This window comes from Plectropomus leopardus, chromosome 5, assembly GCF_026936395.1.
Source record: "Plectropomus leopardus strain MGB_pleo_1.0 chromosome 5, ASM2693639v1, whole genome shotgun sequence".
Taxonomy (NCBI): domain Eukaryota; kingdom Metazoa; phylum Chordata; class Actinopteri; order Perciformes; family Serranidae; genus Plectropomus; species Plectropomus leopardus.
In genome coordinates this window covers 3319050-3341232 of record NC_142180.1, presented here as the reverse complement: position 1 = coordinate 3341232, position 22183 = coordinate 3319050, and the positions used below count along the sequence as shown (strand labels likewise).

At 38.5% G+C, this 22183-nt stretch overlaps 1 protein-coding gene and 1 pseudogene across 1 annotated transcript in view; one reads left to right on the top strand and one right to left on the bottom strand.

Moving 5' to 3' along the window:
- naaladl2 (N-acetylated alpha-linked acidic dipeptidase like 2) overlaps positions 1-22183 on the bottom strand; it is a 795864-nt gene that overhangs the window by 667955 nt on the left and 105726 nt on the right. The window lies entirely within an intron of this gene.
- LOC148189494 (general transcription factor II-I repeat domain-containing protein 2A-like) overlaps positions 1-22183 on the top strand; it is a 38183-nt pseudogene that overhangs the window by 6965 nt on the left and 9035 nt on the right.

The following is a 22183-nucleotide window of genomic DNA, read 5'->3' as shown; positions in this document are numbered from 1 at the left end:
ATGTCACATCATCATTTTTAACAACACAATAATTATTTAAGGAATATTTTAAAGGACGTGCATTTCATCTGTACTGCAATACATGAAATCTGGCAAAATATTATAAATCTTAGATGTTCTCTTAAGTCAAGTACCCATGCAAAGAAAACACAAATTTAACCTAATTTCAAGATAATATGCAAAGGCTAGAAATACTGCCATGCAGTTGTATGCCTGTGCACACCAGTCAAGTTACATTTTACATCCATGTCTGTGAAACATGGATGCTTCACACACATCTTTCCTGCAGCAGCACAGAAGATCTCTACAGTCAGCACAGTTTCAAGGTGGACACCCAAGATTAGTGTCACTTATTCAGTATCTGACTAAATATCTCTCTATCTGTTCCTGACTTATAGTGTTGAGTAATGTCCAGAAAAGTGTTTTTGAAGAACATCATGATGTCACATTTGACCTTTGACCTCTTGGATAAAAAAATGACAGAAATTCATCATTATATCCCATTGGGAATTTGTGTGATATTTGAGCATATGGATTCTTGAATTTATGGGCAAAAGCATGTTTTATGAGGTGACCGTGACCTTAACCTTTGACCTTTAACAACCAGATTCAAATCACTTCATTCTTAAGTCCAAATCCCCTCATGGCCATCTTCAGATATTGCATTCAATGCAAGATCACTGTGACCTTGATCTTTAACACCAAAATTCTCTAGTTGGATCAATAGTTGAGTTCCATTAAACCAAACCCCGGGAGGAGAAAATGTAACAAGATGCCTATTTAAAAAGAGCACAAGTCAAAGCTCATATAACAGAAAACGATGTAATAAAAACATAATGGATGACAGTGTTTGTTTGTTTCATGTATTCATTTGAACAACATTACAGTCTCCTCATAATTTTCTTGGGCCGCAATTTTTTGTTCCCTCCATTTGTCGATATGACAAATGAACGGATAAAACCTTCATTGCTATAAAGGAAATTTACTTCACACAATTGAGAATAAAAGAATATCAAAAAGCATCAACAATAATAGCACATATCATTAGCATCATAAAAACATCATAAAACCAGATCATGTGATCAGAGCCTGTTTAGCAGCTCAATGCTGTGTGGGACAAATGATGTGATGCCTCTTTTAGTTTGCATCCTGGACATAAAATACCTCCCCCCTGAGGGCAAGACTGCATAAGTTACACGTTTCATGGACATCATGATTTATTTCCTCAGTTTCTACTTTGTTGCTGTTTTATTCTACTGATGCACCAACTTCTCCACCTCAGCCAAGTGTTTTTTTTTTATTATATTTCAACTGTCTTTCCTCTTTTGAATTTTTGTTGTATCCACTCAAGTTTTTCAGGCACACGTGGACATAATTGCACTTATTTTAGAATTGTTGCAATTTCTCAATTGACTCAAAAACACTGAGAAATTGCATCATATATATTTTTTTATTATTACTGTTTCTACATCTTAACTTTTAATTATATAATTTCACATTAGTATGTCAGTGTTATTTGAAAATGCAGATTTCTGTTCATTCTTTGTTGAAATAAGTCCAAGGTGAAGTTTCACACATGCATGTGGATGAGAGGAAGTCTTATCTGAATTACTTATTTTGCTTGCATCTCCAATATGTACACAATTAAGAACTGTTTGTTGTTTTTTTTAATCATGGATTTACTGACTTTTATAGTACATTCAATATAGCTATAGGGGTAATTAAGATATGTTAATTAAAGTATGCTTCTCATAAGACAATTGTACTAGTAATTTACCATTCACTAAGTTGTTGGTGGACTTGATTTGTTGATTTTTCTGAAATTTTTAAATGAATGTTAAGAAAAAAAATCTTACAATGCTAAGGCTTGCACAGAAGCACACAATATAAAAATATAAAAAGACTTCTGCTTTTTCTTTTAAGTTTAAAGGTTTTTCTTCGACAGTGATTATGCCAGGTGCAACTGCTCTCTGGAGTCTCCTCACCTTGCCAGACTTACATGTGTTTTGGGGGGTATATTAAACAAACTAGAGTTGTTGGTAGGTGCTTTCTGCCACCCTTGGCATGAAAGCACTGATGATGTATTTTTGAAAATGTTTATTTATTTAACCTAATACCAGTTCTTACCCTGACCTGGAGTGACAAATGGAGCCACCATCTGTTTCTTATCAACCAGCACTGACACTATAACTACCAGATCTCACACAGCAACTAACAGGCCAGCAGGTCCGGGTCCTGCATATTGCACAGATACATACAGTCATGGAAAAAATTATTAGACCACCCTTGTTTTCTTCAATTTCTTGTTAATTTTAATGCCTGGCTCAACTAAAGGTACATTTGTTTGGACAATTATAATGATAACAACAAAAATAACTCATGAGAGTTTAATTTAAGAACTAAGAACTATTCATTTTCCATGGTTTTCTTGATAATAACCAAAATTACTTAAATTCTTACATCAATAGCTATGGCATTGCACCGCCAAAAACACTACTTTTAAGCATTCCATGTTTTCTTTTCTGTTTGCTTTAAACACATGATACACACAAGAGTTAATACTTGATTGCATAACCATTGTTTTTGATGACTGCAGCCATGCGTCTTGGCATGCTCTCCACCAGCTTCTGACATTGTTCTGCTGTCACAGCAGCCCATTCCTGTTGGACAAATTCAAACAAATTTTCTTTGTTTTTGGGCTTGTGGTTCTCCATTTTGAGTTTGATGATTTTCCACAGGTTTTCAATTGGATTAAGATCTGGTGATTGAGCAGGCCAAGGCATGGTGCGAATGTTGTGGTTCTCCATCCAGGCTTTAACTGACCTTGCCGTGTGGCAAGGGGCATTGTCTTGTTGGAAAATCCAGTCATTCGAGGCAGGAAAGAGTTTTCCAGCTGATGGAAGAAGACTGTTTTCAAGGGTAGTCCTGTACATGACCTGGTTCATTCGGCCTTCACACAATTGCATTTGCCCTGTTCCACTCAGACTGAAACAACCCCAGATCATGACTGATCCACTCCCATGTTTTACTGTAGGGGCAAGACAGTCTGGGTTGTAAGCTTCTCCAGGCTTCCTCCTAACCAGTAAGTTGGCTGGAGTGGGCATCAATTCAAAATTGGATTCATCACTGAAGAGAACCTTAGCCCAATCATCAACAGTCCAATCCTTGTGGTCTCGAGCAAAGAGTAACCGGGCCTTCCTCTGCCTTTCATTGATGAAGGGCTTCTTGCGTGCTCTGTGTGACTTCAAACCAGCTTCAACAAGTCGGTTTCGAACTGTCCTTGCCGAACAAGTCACATTTCTCGACAGTGCCCACTCATTTTTAAGGTCCCTGGAGGTCTGACGACGATTCCTGACACAGGAACGGATGAGTGCACGGTCATCTCGTGGGGTAGAAAGACGTTTCCTGCCACGGCCAGGTAGCAATTTGGTAGTGCCATGTTCAGCTTGTTTTTTTTTGTTGTAATGAACGGCTGTCTTGGAGATCTTCAGTTTTTTCGCTACCTGTCTCTCCAATTTGCCAATTTCCAGCAGTGCCAAGATGGCTGCCTTTGTGGCTTCACATAATTCTTTTGTTTTAGGCATTATGTGAGAGCTGACAACTTCTGAGTTGTGCTACGGCTTGAATGTAAGCAGGAAACCACTCTAGGCCTTTGCATGTGCAGTGCTGCTTGTGACATGAAATGGCCTCTTATATACCCTGGGAATCAATTAAGCTTAAGAATGTCAAATAGGACATAAAGTATTATGTGACCAGCTGCATTTTTTGTTGTGTTCATTGTATTATACGTTTAGTGGTACCAGATATTAGAATGAACAAGAAATTGAAGAAAACAAGGGTGGTCTAATAATTTTTTCCATGACTGTACATGTGTCTAACCCTGAATCTTTCTCTAACTTAACCTCATCCAGCCCTAAACCTGCCCCGAAAGCCTCGAACAGACTGAGATTTTAGCAATCGTATAAGTTTAGCGCAAACTAAGCTCTGTGACGTGGATCTAATAAACTTGGGTGTGACATCATGTACAATTTTGAATGTTGGTGATGTTGACTTATGACTTATGATGTATTTTAATATTAAGTTTTTTGATACAACAATGTATTGTAATATAAAGATTTTCTATGTAATGTTTTTACTGATTGAGATAGGCTTGATGTTTTGTAATATGGCCTTGACATTATTTTTTGTCTATATATATCTTCAGTGTATTTTCTATGTAATCTATTTAATTGTTGATTGTCAATCATTTTACTGCTCTGAGTGGTTCAGATGATTAACCACACCTGCAACCATAGAGCTTGTCAGCCTGTTGGTGTGCATTATGTATAAATATATGTAGGTGCAGTTCATCTTTTCAAACATTTGACTTGACAATGCAAGCAGGATCAAAACATTGTCTTCAATAAACTTGTGTGGCATGGAATAAATGTGCAGGCGTTACCTTTTTTCCCTCATGAAAGTTGTGTTTTAGAAAGTCTTGTACCTACGCAATGTGCATATGACTATCCTTTTTTCAACAAGACCAAGACATAAGCCATCCTTGAGCCTCTCTCACTGTGCAATATAGAAACACAGTTTTAGAGCTATGACCAAAGATATCACCAAGTTTCTTTCAGGATGGTCATCTTTCGTCTGAGACAGTCCAAAATGTCACTGTTTGTGCCAGGCTTGACTTAATCTCATCCAGCCCTGAGCCTGCCTCTAACTTTACCTCGCTGTAGTTTTTGTTATTGTTACCTAGAGCAAACATTTAGCATGGTCCCAGTTTTTTTTTTTTCCAAATATAGTGACATTTTTACACATAGTATTCCAGAGTTCTCTTTCTCTGCCTATTGAGAACTAAACATATTTCTGATTGAGCACCTCTCCAGCTAAATACCTGATTGAACATGGCCAATTTCCAATTTCTTGTCTGTCCATTCATGTGTTGGTTTATTTGTTGTCTATCTTTATGTTGCACATTGTAACTGCATCATGAATGCCTGGCTGACGGAGATCCTGACATACAAACCTTGTTGTGAAGCATTTCAAGGTGAACTACTTTCCTTTCTCCAAACAGAAGGATGGAACTGAACAACAAGGTCTGCTGTTTATCTTGAGAAACAATGTCTATATTTGGAAAAAGCAGTAGCTGCAGACTTTTTAATTCAGTCTATGTTGATGTTCTGAATGCCAATGTCCAAAATGCCATTGAGCTCCATTGTACTAAGGAGACCTGAAGCCGACATCTCAAAACCTCAACAAAATCACACAAACACTATTATCTCTTATGAGAATAAAAGAAAAAGATATCCCCTGGTGTTTTTGGGCTTTAAGACATGGCCTCAGACATGCGTGCACACACACACACATACACACACAGCTCTGAGGTATCAGCTTGCCTTTGTGCCGAGATGAGTAGTCAGGCCTGTCCTTATCATTGCTTGATGATAATAAAGGAGGTGGGATGCTTTTCTCCCACATGGAGAGCAGATAACAAAGAAAGTGTTGGACTGTCTGAGATACTGTGCCGCAGACCAGCCTCCCATCCTCTCCATCCTCCCCACCCTCCTTCTCGCCCGCCGCCCTCCCCTTCTTTTTCTCTGTTCCTTTTTGTTGTTTGAGAGACACATCAGATCGTGTTGCAGAAGAAAAAGTGAATAGACGACAGGTGATACCGCATCTGCTTGCAGGTAAGGAATGTCAGATAGTATTAAGAGGAGAAAAAATGCTGCAAGAAAAGAGAGCTGGGGAAAATCAAAGAGCCGCAGGTGCAAAACAATGTCAGGAATCTGGAAATATTAATGTACCAATTTCATAAAAGCGGCATTTATGAAGTGCTTCTCAAAAAGGCACTGGAAAAAAACGTACGATTCACATAAAAAGAAATTATGAGTAAAACATGGTCAAATGGATCTTAAAGCTATATGATATGTTCTTTTACTCCCAATAGGCCAGTTGACTTCTAGAATTATATAAAGCCTGAGTGTAAAAAAAAATCCATACAAAGACCTGAAAGACAGGGTAAGAAAGGTCAAGCTTTAAAAATAACTTTGTCCACACACACACACACACACACACACACACACACACACACACACACAAACACCTCGACACCACAGGAAAAACTGTGTACTTACTACAACTCAAGTTTATTATATTTCACTGCTGTTAGGTGAAAAACAGGAATAAAATAAGAAAACACTTCAGGATTTTTAACCATGACACAACTTTCTGTTATAATGAGCAGCCAGCTGTTCAGGTGATGTAACACCCTCTGGCATTGTGCTGACTCGTGCCAAGCTGCAATCTGAGAAGACTTTTGGGGTACACATTATTTTGCTATTTCCTAAAAGCGCTGGTATAAATTGTGATTTTGTATGTACTTTATATAACTAAGAGTCTGCATTCTGCCCTCAGAATCTGGGCTGCAGACGATAGTATAAACAAATGATGAAATTTGCGTCACGTGGACCTTCACAGACTCTCATGGCTATGCAAATGAGTAAATGATGTAAATGAGTCCAGCTGCTCAAGATGCTGGGCTGTTCGACCTCGCTGAAGTCACTCGCCATCTTTAAATTGCCATTTCCTCCTCCCATATGTTTCACCTCTGAACAGAAACTCCTTGAAATTCATATTGCATGAAGCAAAAAAAACTTTTTTTTTTTTTTTTAACTTGGAACCCTGCACTATATTCCATGGCAATCAATCCAGAATTGTATGGGATATCTCTGATGAAACAGCATCCATAAACAAATGTAAAAGTATCAAGCAGTTGGGATATGAAAGGTTAAAGGTTTAACCTGATGCTGGCTCAATATTTTAAAAAAAAATAAAAAAGTTATTGAGATCCTCTGGAGGCCTCAAACACCTTTATAATGTTTCAAAAATACCAATCAAATAGTTGCTGAGACTAGGGCAAGACAATATTTTTATAATATATATTATCATGATATGAGACTAGGGATGGACATTTTAAGTAATTTCCATATTAGCATGCTTGCATAATTTTTTTATGCTAAATTATAATTATAATTTATTATTATAACTACTTGCTAAAGTACGACGGAGGATTAGGGCCACATTAAGGAAAAAAAAATAAATAAATTTACGAGATTAAAGTCATTAGTTACGAGAAAAAACTCATTATTAACGAGAAAAAAGTCATTATTAATGAGAAAAAAGTCATTATTTACGAGATTAAACTCATTATTAACGAGAAAAAAGTCATTATTAATGAGAAAAAAGTCATTATTTACGAGATTAAACTCATTATTAACGAGAAAAAAGTCATTATTAATGAGAAAAAAGTCATTATTTATGAGATTAAACTCATTATTAACGAGAAAAAAGTCATTATTAACGAGAAAAAACTCATTATTAACGAGAAAAAAAGTCATTATTAATGAGAAAAAAGTCATTATTTACGAGATTAAACTCATTATTAACGAGAAAAAAGTCATTATTAATGAGAATAAAGTCATAATATTCACACCTGCTGCTTTTGGAGACACTTGTTAACATGAGGGCTACGGAGGATTTGGTTGAGTTGTATTTTAGGATAGGTTTCACAAACAAGGAGATACTTAATCTTTTGGCACATCAGCATCACATTATCATAAGTATCAGGACTTTAAAAAGAATATGCAAGAAATTGCATCTTTTCCGGCGAAAGAACCAGTCGGACTTGGAGGATGTTGCTGCTTTTCTGGAGAGGGAAATGGCTGAACTGGTCAACTGCAGGGTTATCGCTGGATGCATCTACGGGCTATTCAGAGGGGTTTCGTTGTGTCTCAAGAAACAAATCCTCCGTAGCCCTCATGTTAACAAGTATCTCCAAAAGCAGCAGGTTTGAATATTATGACTTTATTCTCATAAATAATGACATTTTTTTCGTTAATAATGAGTTTGATCTCGTTAATAATGACTTTTTTTCTCGTTAATAATGAGTTTTTTCACGTTAATAATGACTTTTTTCTCGTAAATAATGAGTTTAATCTCGTAAATAATGACTTTTTTCTCATTAATAATGACTTTTTTCTCGTTAATAATGAGTTTTTTCTCGTAACTAATGACTTTAATCTCGTAAATAATTAATTTTTTTTTCCCTTAATGTGGCCCTAATCCTCCGTCGTACTAAAGCACTTACTAAAAAAAAATTTTTTAAAAAAGAGCACAAGAACGCAATTGAATGCAAGACTAGAATATGGAAATTTGCCAACAATGAGAAACAAGTACAAGTTGAGATTGCCTGCCTGGATAGCATAAGCTAACACAGCAGCAGTGGCTAACACCATATACTGTACCCTTTAACAGTCAAACTCACAGCAACTCATATCACATCGGAAGATATCCAATGAAAACGCAACAGGTGGTATGATATCCAAGTAAATGCACACACAACAGTTTGTGTGATATCCTATGAAATAGAGCCCCATGAATAATATACTTAATGTAAAGTTACATACGTTAGGGATAGGAAAAGATAGAGGGTGCTGATGTCCCTTAAAATAAGTCAAAGTCCACACAGTTACAAACACGGTCTCTTGGGGAAAAGTCCCATGTGAAAGGGAAGAATCCTTCTTTACTCCCCTCAGAGCACTGGTGATCGCAACACTCCCAAATGCAAGGGTTATACAACAATAACTGGCTCATGATAATGTGGGATATGTATAAAAATGTGGTTTATTTCTCTGGTAATGAAGCCATAACAGTTAAGTAATGTAACTTTTTGAACTTATCAGACTTTTGTAGCTGTTCTGTTATTTCTCTTTATCCACTTACATGTCATTATATCCACAACACTAATGATTATGTATGAAGAAAATTTTGTGCAGGCAACAATAGTCAACCCTACATTAGGCAGGTTTCCATTAGCCTTGAAACCTAATGGAAACACGTCAATTAAAAAAAAAAAGTAACATTTATTGTAAAAAATTTTTTACGCTTGCATGAGTTGGTGTTTCAGGTGATTCGAAACAGCCACATTTTGCAAAACTGCAATGGAAACACTTCTTTGGTCTTTGTCACATGATGCCCTGGCTATGTGCCTGTCAGTAGGAACTGGCTCCCTCATGATGCAGCAGGAGCTACAAGAGGTGATATGTTTCACATAACTCTCCAAAGTTGAACCAATCATATGGAAGTTTTGAATCCACAATTCCTCTGTGAAATCGTGGACTATCAGCTCCCAGAAATCCCTTATATGTAGCCGCTCCCACGTATAAGAGGCTCACCTTTCCATAATCGCTCTATAACATGCCTACATGGCCTTAGATTGGAAATAATGATGGCTAGAGCGGTGGCTGCAATAGATATAAAGCTGCTAATGTTTTGAACCTCCATCAAGTTGCAGAGCATCACTGAGTGGAAACATAGTCCTCTCACAATCAAGTTTTATTGACATTTCGAAAAATATCGTTTGGTTTTGCACAAATCTGTTGTAGAAAGCCGCCTATTATCAACAATATGATGTTTGATTTTCCCCATATCGCCCAGTCCTAGTGAAGACCATTCACTCAAAAATGTAAAGCTCATGGTATCCATAGAGGAAAAGTAAGGGGATCAGCAAAGTCATTAGGATTCATCTTCTGGGGCACATGAATGTCTGTCCAAAATTCAATAACATAATGATAATCATTTCATTAAATGACTGTAATTTCAACCACTTTTGCTTTTCAGGGCGCTTGCCTTGGTTGAAAAAATGACTCATGCTGTTCTTACATTACTGCCATGGCAATCTAATAACAGAGATGCTGCATTTCTGGCACAAATGTAAAGCCTATTATTTTACTGTCCTGTCAAAATGTGATTTTCTCTCTCTATTCAGCCTTCCAGGAGGCTTGTGCATTCAGAATTCATTTGTACTGAGCTGTTTAGGATTTAGTCTTCATGCAAACTCGACCTGCTGTATATGTGCCTCTACCTTGTCCTAAAGCTACACAGAAAGCCACAGAATTCAAACTATTTCTCGGGAAAAGAGGCGAACATTAAAGTGCATATGAGGTGAGCTCTGTTAGTAATCCAGTGTGGAGGGACCTTCTCTCTGTGTGTCTCCCTTCATGCTGCCCGCAACACGTTTTGTGTCTCTCTGTACCTGCGTCTTAATCTGGCTCTTACACTTCCTCAGGCTTCACTGTCATATCACAAAACTCCTAGCAACCTCAGCTGGTGACACAAGGGATCCCTGGAGACTTCTGCTGTGGACAAATAATGATAAAATTGTAGCTAACAGCTAAGATAGAAACAAAAATAAATATATAAAAAATAGATGGCTAAAAAAGAGAGACTGAACAAGATTGCAGTTGAACAGGTGAAGGTCACAGTAAATGGTACAAGAAGTATCCTTAGCTTTATGGTCAGATATGCATTAATAATGCAGTGTAAAGGCACTGAATGCCACAACTGTTTGAAACCTGAGCAAATCAGCTTGATTTCCTCCAAAAACATGGAAAGAAGGCAATGAGCAACTTAACAAAAAATGACCAAAGAATAGGCAGAAAATTGGTTAAAATTTTGTTTACCTGAAATTAGCACAAAATATAGAAACAAAAACCAGAAATTTCCAAAATAAGTGCGAAAATAAAACAAAAAATAATAAATCATAATAATTATATATATATATATATATATATATATATATATATATATATATATATATATATATATATATATATATATATAACCCCATTATAAATGTATAATTATAATAAGCATTAATGTTTTACTTTTTTTTGTTTGTGGGACATTTTAATGCCAGGTTGCTGATTGCTCTCCCAAACCAATTTGCTCACAATTCAAAGGTTTTAATGCTTGTGAAAGGTATCTGAAAGCAGCACAAGAAAATTGATGTCGACCCAGGTTTAAAAGGGTTAATTAATTATATTTATTGAAATTTCATTTAGAGGGAACCTCCTTTTGGCATAGGCAACGTACACAGAAAGAACCGTCAAAGTGTCAGTATTTGTTGAGTTCAGAATGAGAATGATTGCTCCTCAGCAAACAGCTTCCTAATCACGAATGGCTGACTCATGCTCAATGTTTGATACAGACAAGGACAGAGCCTTCCTGTCCGTGCACTAGGATCATTTTGTCCCTACTTGTCCACATTTTCTGGAAGCGAATGGATATGATCAAAATGGAGCAGAACCACCAGAGATCTTGGAGACAGTGTGGTGTAGGAAATGACGAAGACACTTAAAAATGGTGGAATGACACAAATCAGTAATAAACTGAAGAGAATCGTCCATCCACATGTTTTCCCTTCAGTTTAAATGGATGTTTCAACGTCGATGAGTTAACAACAGCAAGAAACAATCAAAAAACAGTAAACATTGAGCACAGTTGATTCTGTAAAGTTAAATGTTGTCTGAAATAAATAATGTGTTATTATAAGTGCCATCTGAAGTTGTTGTTTTTTGTTTTGTTTTTTTCAAAAATTAAATCAGATTTTAAAGTCTGCTGAAATGTGTGGCACTTTGCACCATGCACTATAAACACTGTGTGCATGATCCTACAAAACATGACAAGTCACCGCATAAAAGTTAACAAATAAGACTTATTGAAAAAAAATACTCTTCCAGGACAATATTTTTTCAGGAAACATGTCTAATTATTAAAAATCAATTTTCATTGTTTGAACGCAATCATAAAGTAAACAGCCTAACAAAATAAAATAAAAATTGGTCATCAGAATATGTATTAATATGTAATTTAAATGTTTATATTATTTCTGGTGCTGACTAATGTAGGTGGAAATATTAATGGACAAGTTGACTAATTTTGCACATCCTCACCAGGGAATATCATCTATGTCTGGAGTTTTGTCAAGTCAGAGAATATTCCCCATTGATGTCATCACTTCAGTTTAGGCTTTTAGATTACAAAGTTATAAGACAAAGCCTGTGAGATAAATTGGAAGTGTAGAATACACAAAGCATGGAAAGGTGTTTCGCAAGAGAGGAGGCTGTGGATAAAAGACAACTGGAGGTGAGGATCCGACATTTTCACAGCTTGACCTATACTTGGGACTAAAAGTCAGCATATCATAGCCTCTGCTGCACGTGACCATTCTAAAAAAATATTTTCTTGGCTGTGTCTGCAGCTTTATGGAAGAGCAATGCAGAAACACTAGAGAGACCTTTATATTGAAGTACAGAGGCACAACAGGGAAGAGTGGGAAAAAAAATATTTTTTTAAAAAGTAAAAGCACTCTTTATGAAGAATGTTTCATTCAAAATGTTATCATATCACCCACCCACTGTATTATTACCTACTCATCGTCTTTAGACCGAATCATATTTTTGACTTATTGACTGAATATGGAAAAAATAAAACACTTCATGTACTGATGTGTAGTTCTATAACAATGTATCATACGCTTTAGTCAATCATTAGTTTATATGTAACCTGAATCTGCAAAGTAAAGGTACATTTGTAGAATAAAAAAAGTTGACCTACTAAATATCGTTCATGACTAAATTGCACTAAGCTGCACTCCATCACCCTCACCATTCAATCCGTGATTGCTTTGGGAGCAAATTTTTATTGAGTTGGTCCTCTGCGTTCCTTTCACTCAGACAAATGAGGGAAATTTTTTTGTCATTCTGACCCCACCCTGTTTTGACTGTTATTTAAAGCATATTGTATAAATTGTCAATCAATTCTGTGTTACACCTTTAGTCTTACTTCAGTTCAACCCATTATCACACATTTCTCCCTTTGTTTTGGAATTTAGGGCCAATAAACCTCGTTTACATAAGTATAAAAACCATATTTTGATGGCAAAAGATTTAATTTGAGGTCAGACTGATCCCAACTACAACAAGAGGGTTAAAAAGCAGTCTCTCTACTTTCTTCCTCTGTCCCTGTCTCAAACACACACACAGATACAGTGCTACCTGATGCCTGCAGCCACAGCACCTGTTAAATCCCAACCCCTGGCTCTCTGTGTACATTCTACCCCTGACACATGCAAAACACGGTAAGACAAAACCACAGCAGGTAGGCAACTTGTACTGCAGGTCCTTTCCCTCTCCCTCTGGCCCTCCGTTAGTGAATGTTACCAAGGAGGATCCTCTGGAGGATACAAATCCATACAGCACACAGTGACAGGGCTGGCCTGGTGCACTGGGTTGCATGGTAACTGGTGCACCTACACACTCATTATAAGCCCCCATTGGCTAGTCAGGAAGCAAATGAAACTGAGCAGCAATAACAACACATCATCCCGAGTCATCACTTGTCAGCGCTTTGTCACTGCACTTTCATGTCTACATATTAAGTGCCAGGTATCCTCCTGCATCTGCTGGTGACATTCCAGGACGTGGCAACCAACACTGGGATATCAACAATAGCACATGGACAAGTTTAGGAAAAAACATCATGGTTTGGCTCAACATTCACATAGGAATCAAACCCAGGGTTCTCTGGGTTTACTGGACTTATACACTGCCCCTCCCACTAACCCCGTATGTTTGTTATCACCAGAAGCCGTACAAACTGACGCCACATTGTGTATGTATGTATATATATATATGAAAGAAGGAAGAAAAGAAATATATATATATATATATATATATATATATATATATATATATATATATTTCTTTTCTTCTTTCATACATACCCCAAGTACTATTCTCATGTCATTTGTTCTCATGTATTTTACTGCTATAATTATACTTTTAGGATCTTGGAATCATTTTGAATGCTCTTGAAGTTTTAGATTAGAGACAATTTGCAGGATGAAATTTACATTTGTAAACTTGTATGTCTTTTAATGCCTGGGCCTCTATTTACAAGTTTCGATACGATACGATACGATATACTTTATTGTCCCCATGGGGAAATTTGTTTTGGACTCGTATGCTGCGCACAACATGCCTCCACAGTGTGATAAAACAAACATAATGAATTGCACATAGTCAACATTGTACGTCACAGGATATTGCACATACAAAGACATAATACATATTGCACATTGCACATATTGCACATACCCTGTGGTAAAAACCCATGGAAAAATTGCACAATCCCTGCAAATAGCTTATCCGGGTTTCCAATATCACACGTCTAATTTTACTTCAATCATGTTTGTATTTACATTTTTATCGACTCTGTGAATAAACAATAAACAAACAAACAAATGTTAATAGCTGACACTGCCTCTCTGCGAATCATACTGCCATGACAGATGCCCCCCCCAGCTGACCAATGGCATATCATAACACCATGGAACGTTCTGTACGGCTGCATTACAAACTAATGCTGCTCGGCATCCGATCTGACTGCTGAAAATGGTGTCTGATGCCAAAAGCAATAACCAAGTGCTAGCATTTGACTCAAGTGTCTCTCCCCCATAGTTCAGGCTAGACTTGCAGCATTTGACTTTTTCAGAATGGGGCCAGTTGCTGCAGCCCCATACAAGTTTTCAGGATTTTAGGACATTTCTAGGATTTCAGGACATTTTTATGGTTTCAGCACCTTTCTAAGATTTTGGGAAATTTCTAGGACTTTAGGATATTTCTAGAATTTTAGGACATTTCTAAGATTTTAGGATTTTAGCACTTATTGGTATTTGAGCACATTTCTAGGATATAAGAAAATGTCTGGATTTTAGCATGTTTCCAGGATTTTAGGACATTTCGCAGATTTTCGGAAATTTTTTAGGACTTCAGGATATTTCTTGGATTTTTTCAAATTTAAAGAATTTTAGAACGTTTCTAGGGCTTAAGGATATGTTTCTAGGATTTTACCATACATCTCGGATTTTAGGACATTTCTAGGATTTTTAGCACATTTTCTAGGATTTTAGGATATTTCTCAAAATTTAGAACATTTCTTGGACTTTAGAATATAAGGGGCTTAGATAGGCCCTCTGCCACAGGTATGGGGAATCCTCCACTGGCACTTTTTTGATAAACAAGCTCTACTTTGATGCTTTTTTTTATGCACTCTGGAACCTTATGTATACGAAAAGTACACAAACAATTCCCAGCGTGATTTTTTTTTTTTTTTCTAAATTGTGAATTAGAGCATGGCTAGTGTGCCACCTGGAACCCTATCTGGGGCCAGATTTGGCCCACGGGCCATATGTTGAGTACCTCTGTGCTCCACTCTACCCTGTGGAACTCTGTGTTTATCCCTCCTTTCACATTTGCTTTCCACCATCAAACTGCATCATGGGTAGATTCCGATGTCAAACCTGACAGCATGTTGTTGACTTGTTTACTGGACTCAATCTCAAAGACTCATGTTAAGTGATTAACCAGAGGTCTGTTTCACAAAGCAGGTTTAGTGAAAACTCTGAGTCTGTTAACCCTGAAATGAGGGAAACTCTGAGTTTTCCGTTTCAAAAAGGGAGGTAACTCAAACCAGAGAAAGAAGTGTAACTCTAGCCTGTTTCACAGAGAGGGGTAACTTAAGCTCTCGGTCAGTTACCGTAGTAACAGACTCTATGAACCTAACCTGGTCGGGACCAGGTTTTTCTCAATGAACCGCGAGTTTTTCTCAGTCTCCGCCCTCTTTCAGCCAGATACGCTATTTGATTTCCTCATTCATTCATTCAGTCAGCAGGTGAGTGTCAGAGTATAGTTCTGCCGTCTGTCAAAATGGCATGCCCTTTCATCAGTGATCCAGTGGATGAAGGAGCAGCATTACTGCGCAGAGAATTAGGCCTAAATATTCGTCAGGAGATTGTTTTCAGACCGCGGATAGATGTTCTGGCATTTCCGGACAGTTATCTTTTTGAGCAGTACCGTTTCACATCACAGTCCATGTTATACATACACAACCTAATCCGTCCTTACATTTGCAACATTACCAACCGTAGTCATGCTCTCACATCCCATCAGATATTGTGTGTTGCGCTGCGGTTCTTTGCAAATGGCAGTTTCTTGTATAATGTCGGAGATGCAGAGCATTTAAGCAAGCCAACTGTATGCAGGGCGGTCAGAAAAGTGTGCCTGGCCCTGAAACAACTTTTACACATCTTTGTCATTTTCCCTGAACATAAACCTGTCAGAGCCATCAAGGAGGAGTTCCACAGGATTGCAGGTGAATGATGTAGAGATCTGTTAAATTAATTTTGAATCATATTCCATTAATGACATTGTGCTGCAACCTCAGACTGGGATTAGTAATTTTAATTTCTTTTAGGATTTCCCAGTGTGATTGGCTGCATAGATGGCACACACATCCCCATCCCCATCGCCACGTGCACTTCTCCCCCGCAGGATTGCACCTAAATGAAATAAAATTAAATAAATTAATACGCTACCATTCAAACAGTTTTCCCCTGTAATAGTATTGTGATTACAAAGGACTACATTTAAACTTATGCATTGACCCGGGCAGCAATCTTCTCCCACGCCCTCTCCCTCTCTTTTGCAGCTGCAGCGGTGTTGCACTTCTTTCTAAAAACGTGTTCAAACTCCGCATATGAGCGCATTAAAATTTCCAATTTGAGTGGGTTGAAGAACGCAGCCCTCCGCTTCCCCATTGCCATGGTGACTCGTTGAATCGGGGCTCCATTGATGCTGGCTTTTTATAGTTGTGGTGCACGCGCTTAACTCCAGGTGAAACTACTCCGAGTTGATTAAACCAACTCAAATCAGCTCTTCTGGAACCGGAAACTCAGAGTTTCCTATCTCAGAGTAGATCAACTCAGAGTTCAGGGTTACACTCTGAGTTTGTTGAACCTGCTTTGTGAAACGGACCCCTGACTGACTCTTTAACCAGAGACGGACCAGCAGCTTGTAAACACAGCCAGTGATGGATGAAAGAAACTAATTATGTCAATTTGGAACAAACAAGAGCATGCACACACATTCACATACCCGCTTTAAGCACTTGAGCTGTTAGCAAACTGAATCTATACATTTACCTTCCAGAGCTGAGCTGGCTGGACGCCCCAGTGGTCACCTCAGTCTCAAAGCAGGGGCAGCAGAGGATAAAGGCCGCTCCAATAGCTTCTTTTCTCTGTTGCTGCTGCCTGTTTCTGTGACTAAATAGCGAGGGAGAGCTGCCTGTTTGTTTACCTGACACTCTGCCTGCCTACAAAACACAGTGCTTGGTTACTTGTATGACTGTTTAACTCCACCTTGCTGACTGTTCACCTGTCTACAGTAACTGCCTGCCTGTCGTCAGTGCTCACCTTTACACCTGTTAGTCCGCCCTGGCTGTGTTTTAGTTGCAGTTTCTGTCTGAATGCTCTCTCTTTTTCTCTGTGTGTGTACTGACATTAGCATAGCCCTTCCTCCTCTCTAACCTGCACTCATCTCACCTGTTTGGCAGTGTGCTGCCTCCGTGTGTGTGTATGCGTGTTTGTGATTGGCACTGGTCTCTTTCTGTAATTCACAGTGGTTAGGTTTTACACACTGTAACCAGACACACACAGACACACACTTACAAAGACACACACAGACAGCTAATACTCGGTGCTCTGTTGCCACGCTATTGTAAGCACATGTTTATTCATGGTGGAAATGAATTAAAATGCCTTTGTGCTCTCAATTAATGTGCGACTGAGTATGCCATTGTGAAAGTATATTCTTTTGGATTTATGTTTTTGTTCTCAAGTCAACCATTGTAGTTGTTGGGTAAGCCTTCTGGAACTTTGGAAAAGACACATCATAGGCATGTGAAAGGCTTATAATATATACTGTGCTGTAAGTCTCCCCCCTCTGTTGTAACAATAGACTGTATAAATAATGGATGCAGTTACCATGATGTAACTCATAGGTTTGTGTAATGCCATTTTGGGGCCTATTTGGAAGAGAGGGTGGAGGTGTGGAAGAGCAAGGTGTGGATTTGACTCACTCAGTACATTTACATGATGTTAGAAAATGTCTATTTATCGTATTAGTGTGACAAGACTTAAAAATGCACGTTAGTCTGACAAATCGTACTTAGTTGAACATTTCAAATTCAGCTGATCACACCCAGATAATGTGAGTGAAAGTTGAATTCCCCTTCACCATGTGCACACCTCAGTTGAACAGAATGCTTATTAACAAGCCTAAGCATTCTGCTCCCAGTCACTGCGCTGGCCTCCCTCGGTTGTAAGGGATAGGGACTGTTCTGAGGACTGAGGAGAGACTTTTAAAAGATAGTACTTTATTTATATTTCTTTTAAATAAATAAAGCCCCCCCCCCTCCGGTGAAACATATTTTAGCCACCTTAAAAAATCAATATCAGGTTAAGTGTTCACTTAATTTGAATACTGGCTCCTCTTAACTTTCCATAACAGCTGATGGAGGCAGCGGTAGAGCAGCAACTCTGCCATTCAGTGGAATAACAGCGATATAACAGCATCAAATCTCCGTCGATAAGGGCTGTCTAACAGCAAGGTAGAGCAGTGAAAATATTCAAAATATAGTGTACACTTAAACTGATATTGATTTTTTTATGTGGCTTAAAACTAATCACTGAAGGCAGAGTTTGCTTAGCAACCAGTGGTTATTTTGGAGTCTGTTGGCAAAAATTCACAGGGGGCGCTTCCAACCAGCTTTCATCATCATTATGCTAATAATCTGTAAAAAACAAAAAAAATTACAAAATGTAAACAACAGCCAAAAAGGCTCAGACAAGCCTGGAGCAGTGCCAACGATGCTCTTTAGACCATACCGACCAGAGCCTCTGAAAGCCCTGACAAACCCAACCCCTGACTGTCGGCATGGTGTATACCCAGCTACGGCTAGTTAGTCATTTACATTTAATAGCATTGGCCTAATGAATATATACAACTTTTAGTATTGTAAATGCACCACAGGTATGGAAAAACAATAAAATACACACACCCCAATGCACATAGCAGAATAATATACACCAAGTACCTTAGTGATTTAGAATAATGTTACTTTTGTCCAAATTTCTTTGCATTGGAATTTCATAACATTCATAGCTGGGCAGTAAGCTCAGTTGTACACAGCTTCATCAGTTAGCTAACAGTACAGAGAAATCTAGTGTCTATGCTGTTTTCCCCCTCAAAATCAATCCATTATTGGTGTCCTATAAAACGACTGGTAAAATGTTACTCTAGAAATGGAAGAGACCATGTTTATCTCTGTAACATTGCCCAAGAAGACCAAGTTAACTGATTATGAAACGTTAATACAACTACTACAGCTGCATTAGCTTATTCACATTCTTTCAGCCTGCTAGCAAAGCTAACAGGTCGCCTGCCGGTGTCCTGACTTAGCGTCCTGGCAGCGCGCACTTGACTCTGTCATGGCCAGCAGAGCTGAAAACAGCACCCTGCTCTGCTAGCTCAGTTAACAATGCTAATGTTAAATGTCAAAGATTAAACGCTATACTGTGCTGCTGCTAGCGGCAGTTATGTTACTCAAGTGTCTCTCCCCCATAGTTCAGGCTAGACTTGCAGCATTCAGTTATTTACTATTATATTCAATCATGATCTGCTCCATTTACAGCTGTCTTGCTTTCTCTTTTCCTCTTCCTCTTTCTCCTCTTTTTTCATTTCAAGATGGATATCTCCTCTACATTTTCCTTCAGTGACTTTCACTGACAAACTTTCACATGAAACATGCGTGCGACGCTTGACAGCGCAACAGGAGTGAGTGGTGTCAGATGGGGCCCCCTTACAAGGGGGCCATTGCAAGCTTTGCTCATTTTGAGCAACTGCTCTGGTTTGTCAGCCTCCAGGGCCCCCTACTGGCCTGAGGCTCCAAGCAGTTGCCTGCCTTGCCTGCTGACAAACTGTGCTTTTGTTATTATTCTATTATAAATCTGGATACAGCTGTGGGGGAGGGGCCTCATTCATTCCTATGAGAGCTGCTCAGTGGCGCATGAAGAAGAGAAAACTCTTTTTCCAGGTTTAGAAGAGTGTAAAATACCCGGATCTACTGGCCCATAGAGCATGCGTAGAAGTGATTAACGACAGTTACCCGAATAGAGTGCTCAAAGCAACCAGCGCTCTTTCACAAGCATTCCCTTTTGTAGTAGCTTAGCTTATTAGCACCAGCAGCTAATCGGCAATATAACGACAGCGGTGCTGACGGTTTTACTATTTAAGTGATAATCAGATAATGGTCTATATAGCTCTCACTACACACTCATACACACACATACACAGATATACATACAACTTATCAGGGAATCATATCGTAATCATGACCAGAGAAATTAAATTAACAGAATCAAAATGTCTTGTGCCCACAAAAATATAATAAAAGGTGGTGCCTTGTAATATTGCCCCATGTATTATTACACAGCTCAACTTTAAGTAAATACTACGTTCAGTACCGTTTAGTAACTGTCACTAGTGCTCTGCACTGCTCACTGATAACTGGTTGTTTGAATACAGACCATAGACTGTATAAACGGTCTCTGATACAGACGGGGTTAGACGTCCATATTACAGGCTTTACAGCCAACAGCATATGTATGGGTATGTTGTAAAATTGTCAAAATGATGAATTGTGATTCAAAAATATCCATTACTACTGCTGGCACGAAGCCTGTGCTGTGTCAGGGACAGTTACATGCGCGTTCACGTGTTCATGTTTTTTCATATTTCATGTGTCATGGTTTTTTTTTTTCTTTGTTTGCCTTAGAATAAATTGGAACAAGAGCAGGTTTGTGAAATAACCAACTGCATGCAACAACATCACAGCAATCTGGCTCTTAAAAAGGAATCGTGGTAGAGATGTGAAGAGTGAGTCATTCAGTGAGCTCACAGCTCCTCCTTAAAGGTTGGCTACTGGATATTGGCAATGTCTGAAAGAAACTGATTGTAGTCCCATAACAATGGAAACCGTAAAGAAAGGAGGTCTGAGGGGAGCTGAAAGGTGTGCACCTTTTAATATGTGCACTAATGTACATTGTCCTGCTTCTCCTTATATGCATGTATACATGTATTCTTATATAAATATACTGCATAATACCCTATATACTTAGTCATGTCTACATTTATAGCTTATCGCCTATTATTTTCTACACTCAATAGCAGATATCAGCCTGCTGACGTTTCTCTTTGATTTCTACAGTTGAGAAAACCTCTATAATCTCTTTCTGATGTGAGAAAAGCTACAAAATGTTGTCATTAATCTCATTTTATGTTTCTGAGCGCAGTCACAAGGCAATGTCATTATTTCTGAGAGGAGAAAGGAGAGAAGATCAAGTCTTCGATTGCACTTTTAAGCCATCACACAGTAATCTGTTCACATGCAAAGCACAGGTAGAAATTGAGAAGCTCTTCCATGCAAGACAGCACATCCATCGACACAGGTGCTGATTGTATGAGAAGTGGTGTGTTAAGACATTCATGGTCTCGGTCTGTATGACACAGGTACATTTACAGTTACTACTACAGCTACGTTTTATTAAATCTCACGATATGTTCACAACCCATAAAACATCCATGGGCATAATTACATCTACTGAATCTAGCAATAAAAACATATATTGGTCTGTAGATCTGTGATACCCAACTGCCATTTATACCCAGAGCACTTTTCCATTTTCACCATCTCCAGCATGAAGAGTGGTGGCACAATTTTACTGAGAGGATGCTTCTCTGCAGTGGGTCCTGGAAAGATTGCAAGGGCAATATGAATGCAACAAATTACAGAGACAAATGCAGTCTGTAAGCTAGCTTTCACATTAAAACAGCATGAGGGGCTGTGTTAAGGCTACAAAAGGCTACAAAAGCACAGGTGATTAGGTTTAAAGCAATAGAAGCACATGGTTAGGTGTAGGTGGCATATCATATGGCCGCGACAGGTTCCCTCTGGCCTTGTGATCAACTGATGCCGCCTGACTGCATATCATACACTGGGGGCCATTCAGCCGACTGGCAGCGTAACATAACACTACAAAATGTTCTGTCCAACAACATTACAATCTGATGCCGACTGGTGATGTATCATACTTCCGTGGAAGGTGGCTTTTGGTGTTGCTATCTTACGCCAAAATCACTGACATAGTAGCGGTGTATGACGACTTGGTTATGACTATGGGCTGGAAGGGTAGGCTTTAGGGTGTGGCTTCCTTGTGAATTACAACTCACTACCTTGGCAGTGTTCTAGGGGTTTTTTGCCAGCAGCAACCTCAGGGGTCGAGAAATGAAGCCAATAAGGAAGTGCCAAAAACTGTTTTGAAAAAGGTTTTGGTGTCTATAGCTAATTTTAACAGTCATGACAATTCTATGGGAGCTGAATTTCCATATGACTCACCTGT